The sequence below is a fragment of the Leucopleurus acutus genome (assembly GCF_964270905.1).
Source record: "Leucopleurus acutus genome assembly, chromosome: X".
NCBI lineage: Eukaryota > Metazoa > Chordata > Mammalia > Artiodactyla > Delphinidae > Leucopleurus > Leucopleurus acutus.
The window spans coordinates 2367545-2392196 of NC_139148.1; the positions used below are offsets into that span (position 1 = coordinate 2367545).

The window sequence follows — 24652 nt, forward strand, 5'->3', positions numbered from 1 at the left end:
AGGCTCCCTGACTTCAGACTATACTACAAAGCTATAGTCATCAAGACAGTATTGTACTGGCACAAAAACAGAAATATAGATCAATGGAACAGGATAGAAAGCCCAGAAATAAACACAAGCACCTGTGCTCACCTAATCTATGACAAGGAGGCAAGAATATACAATGGAGAAAAGACAGCCTCTTCAATAAGTGGTGCTGGGAAAACTGGACAGCTACATGTAAAAGAATGAGATTAGAACACTCCCTAACACCATACACAAAAATAAACTCAAAATGGATTAAAAACCTAAATGTAAAGCCGGACACAATAAAACGCTTAGAGGGAAACATAAGCAGAACACTCTGACATAAGTCACAGCAAGATCTTTTTTGATCCACCTCCTAGGACACTAGGTTTTATCTTCTCTCAATTACACAAGGACAGTGCTCCGTGGATACACTGTCCTCTGCTTCTCAACTGACGATCTGTTTCCTCAAGAGCATCATTCCATCAACATAGAATGTGCTGCAATATATATCACTTTAAAAAAAATTGGGGCCCTGCAAAGCTTACCCCCATCCCTCAGTACTGCCAAAGAGCTCTGCTCAACTGTACCCACCCTATCAAGTTCACCTCCTGAACTTCTTTGGGAATCTACTCCAGTGAGATTTCCCTTCTTTTTTTCATTTTATTCATTCATTTATTTATTTTTTAAACATCTTTTTTGGAGTATAATTGCTTTACAATGGTGTGTTAGTGTCTGCTTTAGAACAAAGTGAATCAGTTATCCATATAAAAATACTGAACGCTTCACGAATTTGCGTGTCATCCTTGCGCAGGGGCCGTGCTAGTCTTCTCTGTATTGTTCCAATTTTGGTATATGTGCTGCCGAAGTGGGCACAGATGTTCCTTCTTAAAGGAGGGACCACTCCACCGAGAACACGTTTATCCAGGTTACTACTGTTTCTGCTGACAAATACAGTGGTTATTTTTTGCCCCCATTGTGCTTGGTGTATCAGCTCTATTCGAAGTAGTTGACCATTTTCTCTGCATGGCCCCCAAGGTGTTGCTATTATTTTGGACGTCCTCTGGACTCCTTTTCCAGCGCTTCTGGCAATCCTTCTGCTTTCCCCAAACTCTAAAATTTGGAGGGTTCCTGGGCTCATTCATAGGATGAACTCATCGTTTCATACATTCACTTCATATTTAATATCATGCTGTTCTACAGTTTGAATACCTTTTAATCCCTAGTAACTCCCAAGTTTCTATCCAGCCTCAGTCCATTCTTTGCTTGTCCTAGACCTTTAGAAAAGTCTAAACTTACATATCCTATTGCCAGTTTGGCAAACCTTACACACCCTACAGACATCTCCAGTTCCGCATGTTAAAAAATGAATTCTTAGGCTTCCCTGGTGGCGCAGTGGTTGAGAGTCCACCTGCCGATGTAGGGGACACGGGTTCGTGTCCCGGCCCGGGAAGATCCCACATGCCGTGGAGCGGCTGGGTCCGTGAGCCATGGCCTCTGGGCCTGCGCGTCCGGAGCCTGTGCTCCGCAACGGGAGAGGCCACAGCAGTGAGAGGCCCGCGTACCAAAACAACAACAACAACAACAAAAAAACTCACAAACAAACAAAAAAATGAATTCTTAAGTCCTTCCTTTATTCTCAATTCTGGTCCATCCATGGTATTTCTCATATACACATGAAAATTATCCTGCTGGGCTAACAGTTGCTGAGACCAAAAATCTTAAAGTATTTCTTCTGCTCTTTTAATATATAATGCACATTCAGTTGATCAACGTATTCTATTTGTTCTCCTTTCAAAATGTGTCTGGAATCTTAAACATTTCCAACTACCACACTTTTATCCTTTTATTCCATACCCCAATTATAGTTCACATTACCAACTGTAATATTCTCATTTCTGGTGTTTTTCTTTCATCCTTGTCACTCTTTTAAATTTTGTTCTTTTTAGTTTACATTGGAGAAAGGTGATTAACAATGTTGTCTAGTTTCAGGTGTACAGCAAAGTGATTCAGTTATACATATACAAGTATCTGTTCTTTTTCAGATTCTTGTCCCATGTAGGTTATCACAGAATAGTGAGCAGACTTCCCTGTGTTATACAGTAGGTCCTTGTTGGTTATATGTCTTAAACAGGGTAGTGTGTATATGTTGATCCCAAACTCCCAGTCTATCCCTTCACAACCCCCGCTTGCCCCCTTGGTAACCATAAGCTTGTTTTCTAAGTCTGTTTGTCTGTTTTGTAAATAAGTTCATTTTTATCATTTTTAAAAAGATTTCACATATAAGTGACATCATATGATATTTGTCTCTTTCTGACTTCCTTCACTTAGTATGACACTCTCTAGGTCCATCCATGTGGCTGCAAATGGCATGATTTCATTCTTTTTCATGGCTGAGTAGTATTCCATTGTATACATGGACCCCATCTTCTCTCTCCATTTCTCTGTTGATGGACCCTCAGTCTGTGGATGGACTAGTCAGGGCAAGCCTGTCTTGTTCTCGAAACCGTCCAATGACTCGTGTCCCATTCACGGTGAAATCAAGTCCTCAGAAGTCCGACAAGAACTCTGTCCACCTCTAAGCTCATTGCGCCCCTTGTCGCACCAGCCGTCGCTTCTGGGCTCCCTCCGCATTCTCACCTGCTTCTCTGTAGCTCATAGGACGTCACTATCACACGCAGACCTCAGGCAGTTTGTCTCTGATGTCTCCGTTCCTTTGCCCTTCCACAAGCACGACTTGCTTCCTCACTTCCTTTGCAATGTAACACTTTCAGAGACGCCTCCCTTGACCGCTCTGCACCAAAGACTTCCCTCCGTAACTCTCTACTCCCAATACTTTTTTTTTTTTTTTAGTTGCACCACGGGGCATGCAGGATCTCAGTTCCCCAGCCAGGGATCCAACCCTCGCCCCCTGCAGTGGGAGCGTGGAGTCTTAACCCCTGGACCGCCAGGGAAGTCCCTCCTCTCCCAGTATTTTTGTATTACTAGAAAGAGCATAAAGAGATTCAGATGAAGCAACTACAAGGTACATTCTTTAGAACATACTTCGATGGAGATGTTATCTGTTATTTTCATTATGAGGGCCCCTTTCATAGAATCTGCATATGTTAGGATTCACAAAATGACCCTCAGGCTTGTAACTTACACCACGATGCATTATTCCTCAGTTTGGGGAATAAAATGCAATTTTCAAAATGCTGTGTTTTTGGTGGCTTCGGCAGGTTTTTTTTGTTTTTTGTTTTGTGGTATGTGGGCCTCTCACCGTTGTGGCCTCTCCCGTTGCGGAGCACAGGCTCCGGACATGTAGGCTCAGCGGCCATGGCTCACGGGCCCAGCCGCTCCGCGGCATGTGGGATCTTCCCGGACCGGGGCACGAACCCGCGTCCCCTGCATCGGCAGGCGGACTCTCAACCACGGCGCCACCACGGAAGCCCTGGCAGTTTGAATTTCAGCACATCGTACTGCATTTGTGTGCCACTTTCCCTAAGCTAAGACCTGAAGTTGCGACCCCTGATAAGAAGCGCTCCATACTCCTAGCTGGCATTTTTCCTTTCTGGTCCAAGCAGTGTTTTCCATTGAAGGCTAGCATTTAACAGGAACATTTGAGCACAGTGTATGAGCTGAGTTGGAATACTGAGTCCCTGAGTCTTAAAGGAATTGCAAAAAATGCTAATAATACGGCCACATCATAAGGTCTTAAAAGCCCAAGTGTTAGCATTTATAGTATATTCAAAACGCATTCCCGCAATGTAAAATGATAATTTGCCCTTTGTGACTATGGAAACCCTTTCCCTGTTTATTACTTAGTCCTCTTCATGCCAGACCTTCTGGAAAGTACCCACACTCAGCATCTTCAGAAAAAAGGTGGATTTTTTTAAATAAAGATTTTGTATTGTAATGTGTCTTGGAGATGAAAATCACCGAAATGGCAGTAATCTTAGTTTTGTCCCTTTGAGGTTGAGGGTGTTACGTCTTCTCTGCTCCTCTTCGCTGGTCTTTGGTCTCTTACGTTAATGGGAAAAAAAATTTTTGTTCTAAGTTCGGTGTGTTGGAAGAAAAAAAAACCACCATGGAATCTAATATAAATTCTTAATATCCTAAGGTTAGTAATTGCTTAGGTGTTTCTGGATTAAGCTTTCTGAAAAGCTGTGCTGTGTGTTATGAGTGATTGGCTTCGCCCTGTTAAAATTGTAAAGGATAAAGCAGCAAGATTAGGAAAAAACTAAGTGGACATAAATTAGGACATGTGGTTGGGAACAAGAGAGGGACACACGGAAAAGAAGATGCAAATCAGAAACACATAAAAATGCAGTTGTGAAAACGAATGAATATAACAAAACAGAGATACAGAGAAGAAACTAGTGGTTCCCAGTGGGGAGAGGGAAGGGGGAGGGGCAGGATAAAGGGATAGGGGCTTAAGAGGTACGAACTATTAGGTATAAAATCAATAAGCTCCGGGACTATGTTATACAGCACAGGGTATATAGCCAATATTTTATAACTTTAAATGGAATATTATCTTTCAAAATTGTGAATCACTATATTGTACACCTGAAACTTACAGCATATTGTACATCAGCTATACATCAAAAGAGATAGATAATAAAAATATCCATTACATAAAAAGATGAAGATATTACATACCTCTTAGAATATGGTAAAAAAAAAAAAAAGTTTATCACATTCCAAGAATGGATGTTATCAGCTCCTACGCAAAATAAAATTGACAGTCAGACTACTTGCCGACATACATGTGCTCACTTTACATTCTTATTGCCTGTAGATAATTGTAGTTTAGAGATTGTCATGTGATAACTATTCCCTTTATCTTAGGCAATATCCCTTTGTCACAGTGCATTAAACACACACGCTTATGGAATATATTATACGATATGTTATATATTATACCATTATATTAGCCGCCCCCCAAAAAAGATAGAGGAACCAACAAAAAACGTTATCATGTTTTGCTCCCCATGGATTTGCCACTGTTTTGTTTTTTGAGGTGATTCTGTTTGAGGATTGTCTTTGAACATCTCCACCTATCGAACTAGATCTTAACGTCCTTACATGCGATAATGAGTGTGGATAAAGTTCTGTTTCATCTGGGGAGGGCAGAACAAAGTTAGTTTTTATTATAAAAGCTGAGGTGGGAGGGGAGTGGTGATCTGATGGCAAACTGTGACTTTCACAGGGAATTCAGTTCTTCAGGTTCCATACTGAGAACTCGGGGTCTTTCTGGGTTCAGGCAGCTGGCCTCTGAGGGGTCCTGCAGACCTTCCCACGAGGAGGGTCCTGTCTGCGTTCAAAAATGGAAGAAGTGTGGGCTTGGCCAGCGAGGGCTACGCTGATCGTCTGTTTGGCATAAGCATCAGTGCTGTAACCGGGACAAGATCTCCAGGAATATCCCCGTCATACGGGAATGTACACAAGTACCCCATCTTTTAAAGCAAAGGTGTAAAATATCGCCTGTTTTTAACCCTCTGCCACTTCAAACGTTTTCCCCTCTCCATCCCATCCTGATCCTACTAAGAGGAGGCCATTGTCCTGGCCCTTGGTCATCCCAAGAGAGAGATCGTCAAAGGCAAGGAGAATATTCCCATAATTCAGACTAGCCTTCACGAGGGCACCCCCATGCCACCATCTTCCCTCCTTTCCCTCCGTCCATTCGAGGGTCTGATTCTTGGGTTTATTCTCACTGCCACCGTTACTCTATCTTGTTCCCAGTTACTGTGGCTAAATAAATTTTTAACAGTCTGCGTAGATGATTGAAATTGTCGCAAGAACTGCATTGATGACTTTAGCCATAAAACTGATCTTGTCACTGACATATCACTACTGTAAAATTTATTTTGTACACGGCCCCAGAAACCTTCAAGGAAAACTAGCAACATGAAGTGTGAATGTCTTCCTTTCCTATCTTGAAGGTCATTGTCAGTATCACCTCCATTCTCGAAAGGCACTGATCAGACCCTGCGGGATGTGGCTTAGAGCAACTCAACGTTGCTTCATCAAAACACACAAAACCCGAGTGGCTTATTCACGTGCATGTTGGAATACGCTGACCAAACACAGCGTTTGTCTGTGATACAAACCATTGTCTTCTTCCTTTCTTTGGATTATAGGGTTTTACATTATTTTAAGAGCAAAACATGTTTGCACCTTGCTACAAAACCAGTTTGCTTTACACTGTTGGCTAAATAGTCTGAAGGAAGCACAACTTGCTAAGTTAGCTCGTTTCCCGAGATTCGAGTGTTCTTGCAGCATTTCCCGCGTTTCTACACCCATTTATGCCTGACAGGGGATAGGAATGCCCCCAAATTCCCAAGTGGGTTGTCGTGAGCAGTGTGATAAAAGTAGCAGTAGCCTAAGATCATTGCTAATTCAAAATCCGTCTCAACTTAAGCCATGCAGTTTGAATGAACAAGTGTCTAGATGCAAACAGTAAAATAGATGAGCATTCCTTTAGATGCTTACAGTGTATTATGAATCATTTTCCCTTCCCCTTAACGATGTGAAGACACTCAGAAAAAAACGAAAAGAATTTGAATGGTGTCATCACGTTCACAGACAGACCAGTAGAGTATATATGCAGGGAGTTGTAAAAGGATCACGCCTAGGGCTTCCCTGGTGGCGCAGTGGTTGAGGGTCCGCCTGCCGATGCAGGGGACACGGGTTCGTGCCGCGGTCCGGGAAGATCCCACGTGCCGCGGAGCGGCTGGGCCCGTGAGCCATGGCCGCTGAGCCTGCGCGTCCGGAGCCTGTGCTCCGCAACGGGAGAGGCCACGACAGTGAGAGGCCCACGTGCCAAAAAAAAAAGAAGAATCACGCCTAGAATCCCTTTCAGGGACCGATATCCTTCATGTAGTTATAATTTCTGCATATTTGATGGACCTACATTTATCGAGGTCAATGTATCATAATTTCCTTTCGCAGCATTTATTCCCAGGGCCGTAAGTTTTCGTTTCTTCGGTTTCTTCTGGGGTATCTTTTTCTTCTCTGCAACCTCCTCTTCTGGTTGAGGGACAATCTCTTCTTTTTCAGTAAGGATCATCTCAGTGTGTCAGGGAGAGCTCACGTACGGGTTGATCCGACCATGAGCTCTGTAATTCCTGAGCCGTATCGCGGGGGATTTGTCCACCTGGATGTGCTCGTTGACCAGAGAATCTACATCTCAGACCTTAAGTTCAGCGTTACACTTTGTATTTGTGAGCACGTGCAGTGAAGATTCAGCACTCTTTTTGGGCCACCGACCCTGCATCCAGCCCCACTGGACACACCAGCCAACTCCAGCATTGTGCCGACGGAATGGTACCCATCGCTTCTGTAAGGTGACATCCTTCAGATACTTGGTGGCTTTCGGATATGCCTACCCTTAATGGCCCGGGCAGTCTCACATGTGTTCTTAAAGTGAACACAAAGATTTGAACCTCTTGATTTGCGTGATCTTGTAGGGTTTTCCGGGTCAAGTGAATAGCAACCCATTTTTAGAGGTCACTTCAAGCTGCTTACCGGAAAAAAAAAGAGATCATAATTTCTTAAACTCTTCTTGAATTTCTGTGCAAGGGAGAGTGGGCAACGTGAAAGCCAGGACGAGAGGAGGTGGACACACTGGTGACTATGATGGGGTGCTCGTTTTAAAGGTTCCGAGAAGCAAAGCATTTGGGTGAATGTCCCAGTTCAGCAACCAGAGTTCGGAAAGAGATGACAAGGGCTTATCAACAGGCTACCCGAGGGGTGCTTGCGAGGGGAGAAGCCTACGTCCATTTTCAGAAGGTACTAGCACAGGTTGGGAGACAGAAGACCAGTGTGTCTGAATCAGGGGGTTCCGTAAATACTGCTCAGTTTGGCTCTCGTAATCAGTATCCCTGTATCGTCAACAGATTTTGTCCCTCAGATGCCAATGAGTCTTGGAAGACATGGACTCAAGTTCACCATATCTATCCCATTCCTGTTGTCATTGACACGGCCTTACTTTGGTGGGTTTCCATGTGCGCTTGTTTTGGGGGAAGGGGGAGAAATATTGTGGTACTTCTTAGCATCCGTAGTTGCACGTGCCATTTCCTGGTAATGAATTGCTTTATATCTATAGCTATCTCTATATCCTTATCTGCATCTAAATCTATACGGATATCTATCCACAGCCGCCGTCTGTATCTGTATATCTGTGTTAACGTATGTTCTATTGGTGGAGTCGTTTCTCTGGAGAAGCCTGAAAATACAGTCTTGTGCCTCATAGATGGTCGTTGAAGGTGTTTGGGGGTGGGCTGAAAACGAATGGTTTCCCTGACCACTTACCAGTTAGAAGGATCAGATATTTAAAGACAGCAAACAACTAAGAAAAGGCAGTAGTTGAGACAGATATTGTATGTTTTAAAAAGGGGAAAAAAATGGGAAGGAAATCCAAAAAAGAGGGGATATAGGTACACGCGGAGCTGATTCACTTTGCTGTACAGCAGAAACTCACACGCCATTGTAAAGCAACTCTATGCCAATAAAAATTAATTTAAAGACACAAAAAAGTTAAAAGGGGGGAGAAAGAGGCAACAGCCTCAGGATATGTCAGTCTTTTCGCTGGCAGTCACTCTCTTCTGATACGTTTCAGCTCTTCTTGTGTTTTCATACCTGGGGTGGTGTGAGATTTGAAAGATGAGCGTCTCTTTTTTTTGTTTTCCCCAAATGCCAACTTGAAGATGTCTGAGATTTCCTTGTGACCTCATTAGTCTCTCATGCCTATTGGAGCAAGTCTTGCCTGTTTGCAGACCATCAAACTGGAAACGCGCAGATCTGTGTGTGTGTGCTGTCGTGTAGAGAGATTCAGGGTCCTGATGGTTCCCTGGCCACATCAATGTCCGGGCAGTGGACACCTGTCGTAAACTAGAGTCTTGCCTGTGGCCAGGCCTGAGACACAGCGTCTGTATGAGCAATAGCCCTCCACAGGGAAGTCACCCTTTTTATCCCATGACAAAACATGACATGCCTACGGCTTGGTAAATGCATTTTTCTGCACGACGCCTGTCATGTTTAGAAAGACTTGTTGCAACACTTCTTTTTTCATCAGCCTGCTTGTAGAGTTGAAATCAAGGGCTGGATGTAATTATCTACATGTCTGAGGTTAAGAGTGGATGGGATTCAATCACTTAAAAAAGATGGCCATCGACCCAGCCTTGGGGTTTTCCTAATAACGTCCTGGTTCCCAGTCTGTCTGTATTTTACTCTGAACTATTACGTGCCTTCCCCTTGCCACCTGTGACCCACACCTCACGCTGGGAGCAGAAGCAGTTTCTCTGCTTGCAAATGCAACCTGTCCAAACTACCGCCTGCAGGTACTAATCCCACCACCAGCCGTCTACATGGGTCTGGGCCGTTACTGAATCTTCTATACCTCAGTTTTCTCACCTGTAAAATGCTCATGTATGCAGTTGATGAGGATTTGGGGAACAATACATGAAAATTATTTAGCACATGGGACTCCACAGACATTAAGTGATACAACCCCTGGCTGAGAAAAACGCCAAATATGGAGAAGAGTGAAGACAGGCACACGTGATTTTCAAAGCATGGAAACTCTCACTTACTTGGGTAGAGCCACGATGCAACAGTAAATCTTTGATCGATTTCTGAGGCCACCAGAGTTTCTTTCTTTTTTTTTTTAATTTTAAAACTTCTGTTCCAGTTTTATTAAGATATTTGACATATACCATTGCATTAGTTTAGGGGGTACAACAAAATGAATTTGGTTTATGTATACATTGAGAAATCAGCACGATATGTTTAGTTAACATCCAGTGTTTCAAAATAATGTAAAATGAAGATATTTTATATTATGAGAAATGTTATTTACAATATGATTTATGATTTCTCTAATACTACATTTATATGCATTGTATTGCATTATATATGCAAGATATATTATATATATTATATAATATTTATATAACATATCTGTTGTCTATATTATACATACTATTATATTAAGTATTATAAATAATTATATTAAATATAATATATGCATAATATGCACAATATTAAATTTTTAATATACCTAATTATGTATAATGTCTTTGTATGGTGACAGACCTTAACTAGCATCGTGGTAATCATTTTGAAATGTATATAAGTATCCAATCACTGTTTTGTGTATCAGGAACTAACATAGAGTCATAGGTCAATTACACTTCAAAAACAAACAAACTCATAGAAAAAGAGATCAGATTTGTAGTTACCAGAGGCGGGAGCTGAAGGGACGGGGAATTGGATAACAGTGGTCGAAAGGTACAAACATCCAGTTATAGGATGAATAAGGGGACTTCCCTGGCGGTCCAGTGGGTAAGTCTCCACGCTCCCAATGCAGGGGGTCCGGGTTTGATACCTGGTTGGGGAACTAAGATCTCACATGCCGCAACTAAGAAGTCCGCATGCTGCAACTAAGACCCGGCACAGCCAAAAAAAAAGAGACGAATAAGGAGTAGGGGTGTGATGTACAACATGGTGAATATAATTAACGCTGCTGCCTGTTATGTAGGAAAGTTGTATAGAGAGTATATCCTAAGAATTCTCATCACAAGAAGAAAAGTTTTCTTATTGCTTTCATTTTGTATGTATACAAGATGCTGGATGTTCACAGAACTTATTGAGGTCATCATTTCAGGATGTATGACCCTCAGAGTTACAGTTTCTTGTTTGCTTTTACTGTTTTTGTGGTTCCTACAACTAAGAGATTTTGGACGTTTGCCCTTCCAAATAGTTGGTAACAGTACTCTGTTTTCTGTGCATTTAGAGTGGTTTATAGGTTATATAAACAATTTATGGTGGTTTCTGTGCATTGATGTATAATTAGTCTTATTTATATATCACTGTGCTACATAATAAACACCTAAGTCCAATTTTGTTTCAAATCACTATAGCCAAAGGCACCGATGCAATTTAATCAGTAATTCTTGAAGGGACTATTTCTCCCTAAGGATATTTCTGTGAGAGAAAGAGAAGCAGGGCTTCAATCGCTTGGGCATGAAGGAAAAAGCCAAAAAGGACATTTCTTCTGTGTCAGAGTCCCCTGACTTAATACTAAAGACGCCTGGCATCTACCTCCTGCCCGATTCAATCAAAAGGTAGTGTATGGTACCGTAAGCCACGTTGTTTTTATTGGCATGCTGGTTCTTTGGCATTCCTTGCAAAGTGTGCTTCCCAGTTTGAGAGACTGGGATGTCTTCTTGCAGTAAGCGTTTCCTGTCTCCCCTGTCCTGCATAATCGGGCAGAGAGAACTGCTGGTGTCAGGTGAGGGGAAGAATGTCCTAGGAGAACTTGTCCTAGGGACAAGATGCACAGAAAGACAGGTTTCCGGAACGTTGAAGGCTGCTGGGGATGCAGCGGAGAGCCAGAAACTGAAAAGGCCTCTGATAAGACCTCCTGTGACCCTGGGATACTGGGAACCTAAAAGAAATCCAGTTGCAAATATTTTTTTTTTTTAAAATAGGTGTTTTCAGACTCTGCGATATTAAAAGATGATCATCCCTTCTCTCTTTGCAAATTGCATCAAGATTGTATGTCCAACCCACTGGGAATGTGAATTCACTAGATTCAGAGAATTAGGCTTCCCTACCATTATCTGTCATTGCCTGGAGGGCACCCCATCTCTGCCTAAGTATAGTCAAGAGACAATAGGACACATCTGTAAAATGCAGACTGGGCAAGATAATGTTTACTAGGTTTTTTGTTGTTGTTGTTGTTTTGCGGTATGCGGGCCTCTCACTGCTGTGGCCTGTCCCGTTGCGGAGCACAGGCTCCGGACGCGCAGGCTCAGCGGCCATGGCTCACGGGCCCAGCCGCTCCGCGGCATGTGGGATCTTCCCGGACCGGGGCACGAACCCGTGTTCCCTGCATCGGCAGGTGGACTCTCAACCACTGCGCCACCAGGGAAGCCCTACTAGCTTTTTATAAAAGCATTTGTGGTCAGAAAATTAAAGTACTGTGTCCGTTTCTTCTTAAATGTCTAATTCTTTTCTTTCCTTGTGGTCTGTAAGGTTAGGCAAGTCTCCCTTCTTGGTTAAACATTATTTCTGGTTAAAACTTCACTGAATATTATTTTCTCAGATTAAAAGAAAAGAATAGTACACAGGTGTGTATGAATACTTATTATATATGTTACATATAATATTTAGATGTGTATATAAATATGTATATATCCATATCCAGAGCAACGTTAACAGATTGAAGGATGGAAAACTGTGTCCTTACATCGATGAAAATCAAAACATGGTTAAAATACACCGTAGCCAAACTTTGCATTTTAAAAAATAATTTACTATTTGCTTTCTGCATTTTCATTCTTATTCATGTCCTCTCATTAGATGAATGCTTCCTAGAGAGGGGGCCAGTTGCAAAAGTTTTGAGAAACAGAAAAATGAACACGCTTAAAGCCTTACTTTCCATGAGCTAACATTTTTGTGTCTGAGATTTTTAAAATATTTGTTCTTCAGCTCCCTTACACATTAATACATTTTTAAGCTATAAAGGGTTGAAACCGCAGAACTTATTTTGAAAAATCAGTCAAATATCTGCTTACAGTTTATTCTTAGGAGACAAATAACATGCATTTCCAGGATGCATTTTTTCCAAAGAAGAAAGAAAAGCAAGCTTGTGTTGGGTTTTAAGAGTAGCATCCCTTTGAGAGATGCACTTCCTAAAAAATATTTTCAGCAAATTAAGGAAAATGGGAAGAGTTTTTGTTTCTTTCACATTTCTTGAACACCTTCTACAATCAGTTTACTTTATAAAATCACTTGCTTTGTAAATAGTAAAATGTAAAGGCATTTGCCGGTTGTGGAGTTTAGCGTTTACTATTCTATGATGAACTTAACGAGTGAACCAGTTAAGTGTTTCTAGAGAGAGATTTTAACTCACATGGGTTCACGAGGTCCATAGATCATGCAGTGCTGTTGCTGTAAATTTTCTTTAAATCTGTAGTTCGCTTATCAAGTCAAGAAAGGTCCGCATCTCAAGGAACTCACAAGGAGAAGACCCGCACAAAGAATGAGACAGGGAAGCAGGATCACTGTGCTCAACTTGACTTCCGAGTCGTTCTAGCCAGCTTCCGGTTTCCGTCAGTGACCACCTGATGTTTAAGTGGTGAATTACCCAGCCATAAAAAGAAACAAAATTGAGTTATTTGTAGTGAGGTGGATGGACCTAGAGTCTGTAGTACAGAGTGAAGTAAGCCAGAAAGAGAAAAACAAATACCGTATGCTAAACATATATATGGAATCTAAGGGGAAAAAAAGGTCATGAAGAACCTAGGGGGAAGACAGGAATAAAGACACAGACCTACTAGAGAATGGACTTGAGAATATGGGGCGGGGGAAGGGTAAGCTGGGACGAAGTGAGAGAGTGGCATGGACATATATACACTACCAAATGTAAAATAGATAGCTAGTGGGAAGCAGCCGCATAGCACAGGGAGATCAGCTCGGTGCACTGTGACCACCTAGATGGGTGGGATAGGGAGGGTAGGAGGGAGGGAGACGCAAGAGGGAGGAGATATGGGAACATATGTATATGTATAACTGATTCACTTTGTTATAAAGCAGAAACTAACAGCAACCAAAAAAAATAAGTGGTGAAAATATTGCCTCGTGTTCCTAGGCTGGTGACACGATGGCTCGTTGGTTCCAGGATAATCTGTTTCTGTCCTGTGGCTTCAAAACCTTATTCACTATTTACTTATTTACATTCTGTGCAGTTTTCTCTATTCTATTCAGTAATATACTTCATAAGCTGATTTTAAGTTGTCTAAATATGGACAGTCTTTGGACGCCTTGAAAATAAATGCTGTTCAAAAGAAAAGAGAGAGAGTTGGCCCTTAATTTACCTTTGAAGGACCCTGTGTAAATGTAATTACAGAATTAAGGAGTCTGGCCCCAGCAGGCACAGATTCCATCCTCTCTCAGCTCTCAGGCAAGTTCTCGGTCTGTTCTTGCTGAAAAACTGAGGAAGACAACACTTTTCTGTCACTCTCTGTTCTAGATTTCATCGTTATTCGTGCTCTTAAATCTTAAAGCAACCTTGTGAGGTGGGCAGGTTGTGTGTCCCATCAGAAAACTGCATTTTTCAAGATCACTCCATTTGTTCAAAGTCATGCATCTGGTTACAGGTGGAGGCAAGTTACAATTCCAGACCCATCTTTTAAGATACTGCATTTGGGGAGAGGTGGTTGGTGGGGAAAGAAAACCTTGGTCTTGAGGTCTTTAAAAATGGAATGGTGGGAATCCCCTGGCCAATAAAGGCCTTAATCTCTGCTTATTAAGTTCTTATTTACGTCTGTCAGTAAAACTCAGTGTTTTTTCAGGGATTAAAGGGTTTAATCCCTGGCTGGGGAACTAAGATCCCACAAGCCACGCGATGAAGCGGAAAAAAAAAAAAAGAAATGGAGTGGAGATGGGTTCTATGTTGAAAACATTACAGAGCATGAATAACATAAGTACGACTGGCCTTTTTTCACAAATCCAACTGAATCCTGTTTCAAAGAGAACTGATAATTTGTTGGGCGTTCTTCCAACTTTTAAAGATGTGAAATATGTCTTTGATAATGTCTCAATGCTCTGCCAGGGGTTGGGTGTGTCAGGCCGTGGGGTTCAAGCAGGTGAAAGTCAGACGCTATGGGTATCAGACGGATGACGCATGAGGTTGTGATGCTAAATTCGGTGATGTCAGTAGGGGCCTCAGGTCCCAGAATCCTCTCTGAGAAGCCACGGCATTTTCCTGCTGCCAAAGCTGCTTCCACGGTTGGCAAAGTTTTTCTGTAAAGAGCTCGTGGATAAAGGTTTTAGGCTTGGACGGCCATGCAGGCTGTGTCACAACCACTCAGCTCTGCTCTTGTGTGAAAACAGCCGTAGGCGATACATCAACCAGTGTGCATGGCCGTGTGCCAATAAAACTTTATTTATATAAGAGAGCCAGTGATGGGCCAGATGTCGGCCTCAGGCTGTGCCCTGTGGACCCCTGATCTAATATGAACAGGTATGTCGACGAAAATTCAATGAACTATCAAGTTAAGAAGAAAAAAGGGAACTTTATTCCAGCCAAACTGAGCATTATAAAGCAGGAAGCAGATTCTCAGAAAGTTCTGGGAACTGTCCTGCCTGTTAGAAGTTGAAGGCACAGTCATATACAGTTTTGACACAAAGGATCCTATGTGAAAATGACATACTGACATTTTACATTAAAGTTCACCTAGGATGCACAGTCGAGGTAGGCACGTACAGAGTGAGTGGTAAGTCACCATGACCCCTTACAGAGCTGGGAGAGGATTCAATCTTATAAGAAGTTGCAGTGCTAGGGCCTCCCTGGTGGCGCAGAGGTTAAGTGTCCGCCTGCCAGTGCAGAGGATGCAGGTTCGAGCCCTGGTCCGGGAAGATCCCACATGCCTCGGAGCAACTAAGCCCGTGCGCCACAACTACTGAGCCTGCGCTCTAGAGCCCGCGAGCCACTACTACTGAGCCCGTGTGCCACAACTACTGAGCCCACATGCCACAACTACTGAAGCCTGTGTGCCTAGAGGCCGTGCTCCACAACAAGAGAAGCCACCGCAATGAGAAGCTCGTGCACCGCAACAAAGAGTAGCCCCCGCTCACTGCAACTAGAGAAAGCCCGTGCACAGCAACGAAGACCCAATGCAGCCAAAAAGAAAAAAAAAAAAAAAGAAGTTACACTGCTAGTGTCAGAAGAAAGGGGAAAAAATGATCTTTACAATCAGGCAAGCATCCCATCTTTGAGGAGGTCTGGTTAATGTGTAATGCAGATGCACATTGCACATTAGATGGAGGGAAGAGACCCAGATAGAGAATTTTATGTTTACATTCTCTTGTCCTGCCTTCAAATATAAATTTTTATTTCACCAGGTATGTCAAACAGGTGTAAGTGGAAACAAATACATATATGGTAGTGCACTGTGAAATGCACAGAATTAACTTCATCTCAGAGGTGCAAAAAAAATTATTGAACTAAAATGTTACACACATACCCCCTTTCACTGGAGTGTTACCCACATTTCTAGACCCATGTTTTCATGTTCTTTTTCATAAACTCTTTCCATTCTTCCCCACTGAGAGTGTATTTTTGTATTAGGTAGCATAAGGTGACATCATTTTTTTTTATTGAGATATACTTGGCATATGACATTCTATTAGCTTCAGGTGTACAACATAGTGATACGTATATGGTCTGAGATCATCATCACAGTAAGTCTAGTTAACATCCATCACCACACGTAGTTATAAACTTTTTTCTGGTGGTGAGAACTTTAAAGACCTAGTGTCTTAGCAGCGTTCAAATATACAACATAGTATTACTAACGACTGCCACCACACTGTAGGTTGTATCCCCAGGACTTATTTATTTTAAAACTGGAATTTTGTACTCTGTTCTCTGTATCTGTGAGTTCATTGTTTTGTCGTAGTTTTTTAGATTCCACATATAAGTGAGATGGTGCAGTATTTGTTTTTCTCTTAGTTCCCTAAGCACGATGCCCTCAAGGTCCATTCATGTTGTGAATGACAGGAGTTCCTTCTTTTTTGTTAGTACAGTAAATTATATATGTGTGTAAATCACAACTTATTTACCCATTCATCCGTCAATGGATACTAAGGTTGCTTCTATGTGACATCATGGTTTTTAATTAGAAATATTTATTCAAATGAACACACACTCAGGTACTTCGCATGGTGCTAATAAAAAGTGAAGGTCTTCAGTACATGTCTGTTAAGTTATTATCAACATGATTCTATTTATCAGAGAATTCTGGAAAGATGGAAGCGCTCAACTTTGTTGGTCATCCAAGAGAGTGAAAAAACACTGAGTTTTCCTGACAGACGTAAATAAGAGCTTAATAAGCAGAGAAAAATGTCGTGGTCCTTATTTGGAAGGAATTCCACAGAAAACTGATTTCCTTAAAATATATACGTACCCCACCTCCCATCCGTCAGAATGGCCATCGTTAGAAAATCTACAAACAAGAAATGCTGGAGAGGGTGTGGAGAAAAGGGAACCCTGTTGCACCATTGGTGGGAATGTAAAATGATTCAGCCACTGTGGAGAACAGTATGGAGGTTCCTCAAAAAACTACAAATAGAACTACCGTATGACCCAGCCATCCCACTACTGGGCATATACCCAGAGAAAACCATAATTCAAAAACAGTCATGTACCACAGTGTTCACTGCAGCACTATTTACAGTAGCCAAGACATGGAAGCAACCTAAGTGTCCATCGACAGAGGAATGGAAAAAGAAGTTGTGATACATGTATACAATGGAATATTGCTCAGCTATACAGAGGAGTGAAATTGTGTGATATGTAGAGACGTGGATGGATCTAAAGACTGTCATACAGAGTGAAGTAAGTCAGAAAGAGAAAAACAAATGTTGTATATTAATGTATATATGTGGAATGTAGAAAAATGGTATAGATGATCTTATTTGCAAACCAGAAATAGAGACACAGATGTAGAGAACAAACATATGGACACCAGGTGGGGGAGAGGGGGTTGGTGTGGGATGAACTGGGAGATTTGGATGGACATATATACACTATTGATACTATGTATAAAATAGATAACTAATGAGAACCTACTGTATAGCGCAGGGAACTCTACGTGATCTGGGGTGACCTAAATGGGAAGGAAATCCAAAAAAGAGGGGATACATGTATACATACAGCTGAATCACTTTGCTGTACGGTAGAAACTAACACAACATTGTAAAGCAACTATACTCCAATAAAAAATAATAAAAAAGATACATATATACCTACCCCAAATCAATATCTTCATGTTTTAATAATTCTAATGATAAAACCAATGTGGTATGTGAGTGTGTGTGTTCAAGGGTGCCGGATATAGAAAGAAATTTAAAAGGCATCATTTGAAAACATCCATTAAGACAAAGACCCATTAATTTTCTTGAAACTTCAGACTGTGTTTATGTGTGTGTGTGTGTGTGTGTACAGCCTCACCTGTCATATCACACTTCAAATGTTATTCTCACTTCACCCACATTTAAAAGTATGTTTCTAGGGCTTCCCTGGTGACGCAGTGGTTGAGAGTCCACCTGCCGATACAGGGGGCACGGGTTCGTGCCCCGGTCCGGGAAGATCCCACATGCCGCGGAGCAGCTGGGCCCGTGAGCCATGGCCGCTGAGCCTGCGCGTCTGGAGCCTGTGCTCCGCAACGGGAGAGGCCACAACAGTGAGAGGCCTGTGTACCGCAAAAAAAAAAAATTAATTAATTAATTTTAAAAAAGTAGAATTTTTTGTCATTACTTTTCTCCAAAAATTATGTATCTATGTGTGTAATTTTATAATATATGGATAGCGTGTTACCTTTTTTTGTAGACCAGACCATCTTACATAAGTACAAATTTTCTTCGGATATTCACAGAAATATTGGAAGTGTGATATGCTGCCTTTCTCCTCCTCCAGACAAGAGATCCTCGCAGTACTTTTAGTTGAAACACCTCTGATATTGCCTCTAGTATCATATATCCTGTGTTTCCTAGGGTTTCTCCTCTTTCGTTGTGTTAGGTCAATTGAGATGAATCACCAGGACCCCTGCAAAGCCCTTTATGCATCATTCATAAGGGTTGGACAGTAAAGTGTTCTAGTCCCAGTGTGGGGCTCTCTAGAAATACACTGTAAATGTCCTTCTCTTCAAGAAACCAACCGTTCATCTCAATAAAAAAGTAAATCAATTCTCCCCTTAAGAGGTGTGTGTTTGTGTGTAATGCAATGGGAAATCTATGGTTTTTGCCTTCCCATACTATCTTTCACTTTTTCTTCATTTTTCTTCTTTTTGTACATGTATATATCTATATGTCTACAGACATACATCTAGATACATTTAGCGAGACAAGGAGAGATACAGAGTATATAGAGGCAGATATACAGAAGTAGACACATCTATAGAAATATAGATAGATAGCCAGACAGAAAGACAGGTGGATGGATGGATGGATGGATGGATGGATGGATGGATGGATGGATGGATGGATGGGAAGACAGACAGGAAGGCAGGCAGATAGAAAGGCAGGGTAGATAGATAGATGGGTAGATAGATCAAGAGAGAGAGAGATTTGTATATATCAGTAGTTATGGAAACTTAGAGAGACAGAGATGGATAACACTTTCCTCTACATATATTTGAACCACTTTGAAAAATTAATCCCTCCTTTCCTATATAGTATTTCATTACCCATTTGCAAATTCAACAGCTAAAAGGGCAGTCGACACTTACAGCTTTGCCAAGGGAGTCTGTCCCTAGAGCAAGAAAAGTGGACTTATTTAACCATTAAGTTAAACCATTTAGACACTTAATCAGAATAAATGAAATGACAAAAAAAAAAATCTTTCTTACCAGAATTGTGCTTTCTATTTTGTTTTAATCAGATAGTCATTTGCACAGATGCCTGCTGTGTTGGTTCATTTTCAGGTCTGTCTTATAGTGAATTTTGCACTAGTGTGAAGCTCCAGTTCAGAAACCCAAAGGTCCTCTTGTATTAACATTTATTATGACATGGTGGAAGCACTTTTGAAATTCATTATTTATACTGTAGAACAATCCTTTAATGGAATACCTCATGCTAATTTTAAAGACTTAGAAAGGCCTTTTATAAACTGCTTCTAGAAAGAAGGCACTAAAGTAATTTCAAAGGGGTGGGCAAGCTAGTTCTCTTGAAGGATGTTTGGGGGGAAGCTGGGGCAGAAAGATATTGAAACATTAGGAGTCTAAGGTGGTCATTTCCTAGAGGGACATACCCAAGGTCATATATATTATGGTCTTCAGAATACACCAAAAAAGGACCCAGATTTTTGGGACCCAGATTTTTTTTTTCTTTTTTTTTTTGGCGGTACGTGGGCCTCTCACTGCTGTGGCCTCTCCCGTTGGGGAGCACAAGCTCCGGACGCGCAGGCTCAGCGGCCATGGCTCACGGGCGCAGCCGCTCCGCGGCATGTGGGATCCTCCCGGACCAGGGCACGAACCCGCATCCCCTGCATCAGCAGGCGGACTCTCAACCACTGTGCCACCAGGGAAGCCCAGACCCAGATGTTTGATGTCCGTTCTTAGGAACTGTGAAATTTGGGAGAAATACCGGACATTCCATTATCATATATATAGAGCACGTTTTTGTAACTTTTTACCTGCAAGACATTTAAATCTATTTGATTACTATGTTGAACCTAATGAAAAAAATGATCCTATAATTTTCACTTAGACGATTTCATGTTTTTACACACACACACACACACCCCATTGGTTTTTTTTTCTTTTTTTCTGTAAACAATGAGTTTGAAGTAGGTACATGTTATTTTCATCCACTAAAAATGACTTTATTAAATGTTTGTTTACAGTGTTTTTGGTTCACAGGTATTCATAGCTCATGGCCTATGAATGGGAAGTGAGCTTACAGACACCTGAAGATGCCCCAGTTTTTGTAGAACACATTGCTACTGAGTTGAATAATTGTTACACATCTGCTCTGTCCAGTGTGGTAGCCAACAGTCACGTGTGACTCCTTACCATGAAATCAAATGAAATCAAATGCAAACCCCACTTCCTTAGGCACTTTAGCCATGTTTCCCATGTTTAATGGACACATGTGACCAATGGCTACGCTTTTAAAAGCCCAGATTATAGAACATTTCTATCACTGCAGAAAGTTTTACTGGCCAGCGTTGTTCAAGGCATGGACTGTTTGGGGCAGAATTCAGCAGCCAAACAGCTTTTAAAAAGTTTAAAAATCTCTACTAGGTGTCCCAAAGGTCCAGTTTTCTGCAAAACAGCGTATGACATGATGTGTGATCTTTGAGTTAGCTTTCTCAGTGTTCTGTGTCCATATGCAACGTAGTTGTAGATTTTTGTCTCTGGAATAGATTTGCTAGAAATCAAAGCAGGGAACCAGGCAAAATGTCTGTTCTTTCTAAAGGCAACAGGTGGATGGCATGCACCTTGCAGCACTGTAAAATCTTTTAAAATCAACTTGTTTTCCAATTGTCTGCCTGTGTTAACCCCACCTGTATGAGTTTCTTGAGCCTTCTGTAACGAATTATCTCAACCTGTGGGTCTTTTTTTTAATTGAAGTATAGCTGATTAACAGTGTTGTGCTAATTTCTGTTGTACAGCAAAGTGATTCAGTTATACATATGTATACATTCTTTTTCATATTCTTTTCCATTATTGTTTATCACGGGATATTGAATATAGTTTGCCGTGCTCTACAGTAAGACCTTGTTGCGTATCCATCCTATACATAATAGTTTGCATCTGCTAATCCCAAACTCCCAATCCATCCCTCCACCACCCACCTCCCCGTTGGCAACCACCAGTCTGTTCTCTATGTCTGTGATTCTGTTTCTGTTTCATAGATAGGTTCATTTGTGTCCTATTTTAGATTCCACATGTAAGTGATATCATATGGTATTTGTCTTTCTCTGTCTGACTTACTTCACTTAGTATGATAATCTCTAGTTGCATCCATATTGCTGCAAATGGCATTATTTCAGTTTCATGGCTGAGTAATATTCCACTGTATATATGTACCTCATCTTCTTTATCCATTCATCTGTCAGTGGACATTTAGGTGGTTTCCATGTCTTGGCCATTGTGAATAGTGCTGCTATGAACATAGGGGTGCATGGTCTTGTTGAATTATGGTTTTGTCCAGGTGTATGCCCAGGAGAGGGATTGATGGATCACATCTCAACCTGTGGGTCTTAAAGACACCCTGAAGTTTATCAGCTCACAGTTCTGGAGGCCAGAAAGCAGCTGGTTGGTTCCTCCTGGAGGTTCTGAGGGAGGATACATTCCATGCCTCTCCCCAAGGTGTTCCTGACTTTCTTCCCTTCTTTGCAGCCAAATTTCCCTCTTACAACAGGGAAACCAGTCCTTTGATTAGGGTCCCCCTCATCCAGCACTACCTCATCTCGATTACATCTGCAAAGACCTGTTTCCAGATAACGTCTTATTCAGAGGCACTTGGGTTTAGGGCTTCACTGTATCCTTTTTGGGGACACAATTGAATCCATAACAATATTCCTCAGCTTTCCTTTCCACTGTCACTCCTGGAAAATACTTCTGATCTTTTGCCCCCGATTTCACCCCAGGAAATGAGCGCAAAACTCATTGCTTAGAACACGGGAAGGGTTTATTTTCAGTTAGAGAGTGAGTATATAATGTGTACCGGTTGTGGAATCTAAAGAATGAGAACAATGCGGAAACGGAAGGCTAGAAGCATTTGATGCCTACTCTCAGGTCCCTGAAGAAATATCCATCTGTGTCCTCCCGAGATGCAAGTGTTACTGGTCTCCCCATTCTGCAAGGTAATCCTGGGCATTGAATGGCGTTTCCCCCCAAGCCTATGCTTGATTACCATTTTAGAGAGGCTGGCTTCAGTCAAAACAGTCATAAAATTCAAGTAGCTGCTCTGAAGTACCATCTGATAGCCTTCATGGGGAAGGGATGCTTTAATCAAGAATGTCACACTGAATTGTGAGGAAGAGGCCCTGAGAATAACTTTTACACCTCGCTGTGGGCTCGGGAGTCTGACTGAGATGCTGAAGAGAAATGCCTTTGAGAATTGGCAGCTTGACGGACATCCACAGAACGCTATGGGATGCAGGGTTGTTGATCGGAATCCCTGATTTATTTGTGGGGTCCTAAGTGTGGTAAGGACCTGGTTCCTCAGAGGACATCTGAGTTTGATTTGGTGAAGCAAATCCAGACTCGATCAAGAAGAGAAGTGAGATCTCTTAAATGTAGGATTCAGGAAGTCTGATTTTTAGGATTCTAAAGTTCAAATTCACACTCAACTGGGTCTGTTGACTTAATTTCCTTTTTATGGTCACCCTCTGTTTTAGTTTTCTAGGGCTGCTGTAACAAAGGACTGCCCACTGGGTGGCTTACAAGCAGCCCATAGCACAGGGAGATCAGCTCCGTGCTTTGTGACCGCCTGGAGGGGTGGGATAGGGAGGGTGGGAGGGAGGGAGACACAAGAGGGAAGAGATACGGAACATATGTATAACTGATTCACTTTGTTATAAAGCAGAAAAGAACACACCATTGTAAAGCAATTATACTCTAATAAAGATGTAAAAAAAAAAAGTATCATCTCACAGTTCTAGAGCCGACAGGTCTGGAATCTTTTTATCCAGGATTTCCACAAGGAAATATATTTATTTTTTCTTTAGCATTTGGCTCAAAACAGTAACATAAAAATATTTACATTAAAATAAATTGAGATGTGATCATTTACGATATATAATAATTATGTTGGAATATATTTGCCTTTCCGTGAATTTAATATGGTTTTGTTTTTTTAATTAATCTTTATTGGAGTATAGTTGATTTACAGTATTCTGTTCGTTTCTGCTGTGCAGCAAAGTGAATCAGTTATACATCTAGCCATTCTTTTTTAGATGCTTTTCCCATATAGGTCATTACAGAGTATTGAGTAGAGTTCCCTGTGCTCTACAGTAGGTCCTTCTTAGTTATCTATTTTATATATAGTAGTGTGTATATGTCAACCCCAATCTCCCAATTTATCCCTCCCCGCCTCACCCCCTGGTAACCGTGAGCTTGTTTTCTACATCTGTGATTCTATTTCTGTTTTGTAGATAAGTTCATTTATACCATTTTTTTTTTTTTTTTAGATTCCACATATAAGCAATGTCATAAGATATTTGTCTTTGTCTGAGTTACTTCGCTCAGTATGACAATCTCTAGGTCCGTCAAGATTTGGTTTTAGATTCAGTACCATCCTTCTGAATATTTGGTATGAAACTTGATAGGAATAACTGATGTCAGTGGGGCTGAAACTCAGGGTAGAATCCTTCCTTGCTTCTGTCTGGCTTTTGCTAATGTCCGTTAATCCTTGGCATCCCTTGGGTCGTAAGTGCATCACCCCCATCTCTGCCCCTGTCTTCACAGGGCTGTGTGTGTCTCTCTTCATATGGCCCTCCTCTTATTAGGACACCAGTCATATTGGATTATGGACCCATCCTAACTGAACTCATCACATCTGCAAAGACCCCATTTCCAAATAAGGTCATGTTCTGAGATGCTGGGGGTGAAGACGTAAACATATCTTTTTTTGGAGGGTGGGGGGCGACACCATTCAAATGATGACATATAAAACAACCCAATAAAATCCAACTTTTGCAACTTTGGCGAACAGTATCCCTATACTGCCTTCCTCAAATACTCAAGCCCATATTCACAACTCTGTTTTTCAGAAATACCCATACAACTCAACATCCAGTCAATGTCTAATCTTTTCCTGATGTTTGTTTTATTCTTTGATAGAGAATGCTAACTTCTTCAAAAGAAGGAAATACATTCTAATGGGAGCTTTCTACTCCCCTAAGTCCTAAACAAACAAATAAACCAACAAGCAAAGAAAAAGCATATTTTTTAAAGAAATGTGGGGTGAAAAACGACTAGTATAAGATAGTCTGCTGGATGCTACAGAAAATATAATGCAACATCCTTTGATTTGTTCACTAATGGTCCCCCTTGTGAGATGACGAGGTAGATCGTCTCGTAACTCATGTACGGTTTTACCTGTTAAACAACCTGCTGTTTTTCTTAAAGCCAGTGTGGAC

The 24652-nt window shown here is 41.5% G+C and overlaps 1 pseudogene across 1 annotated transcript; it reads right to left on the minus strand.

The window, feature by feature from the left end:
• Positions 1–6874: 6874 nt before the first annotated feature.
• Positions 6875–7491, minus strand: LOC309977970 (large ribosomal subunit protein uL22-like; annotated as a pseudogene). Its single transcript has one exon. The product of its transcript is annotated as a large ribosomal subunit protein uL22-like (transcript).
• Positions 7492–24652: the final 17161 nt, after the last annotated feature.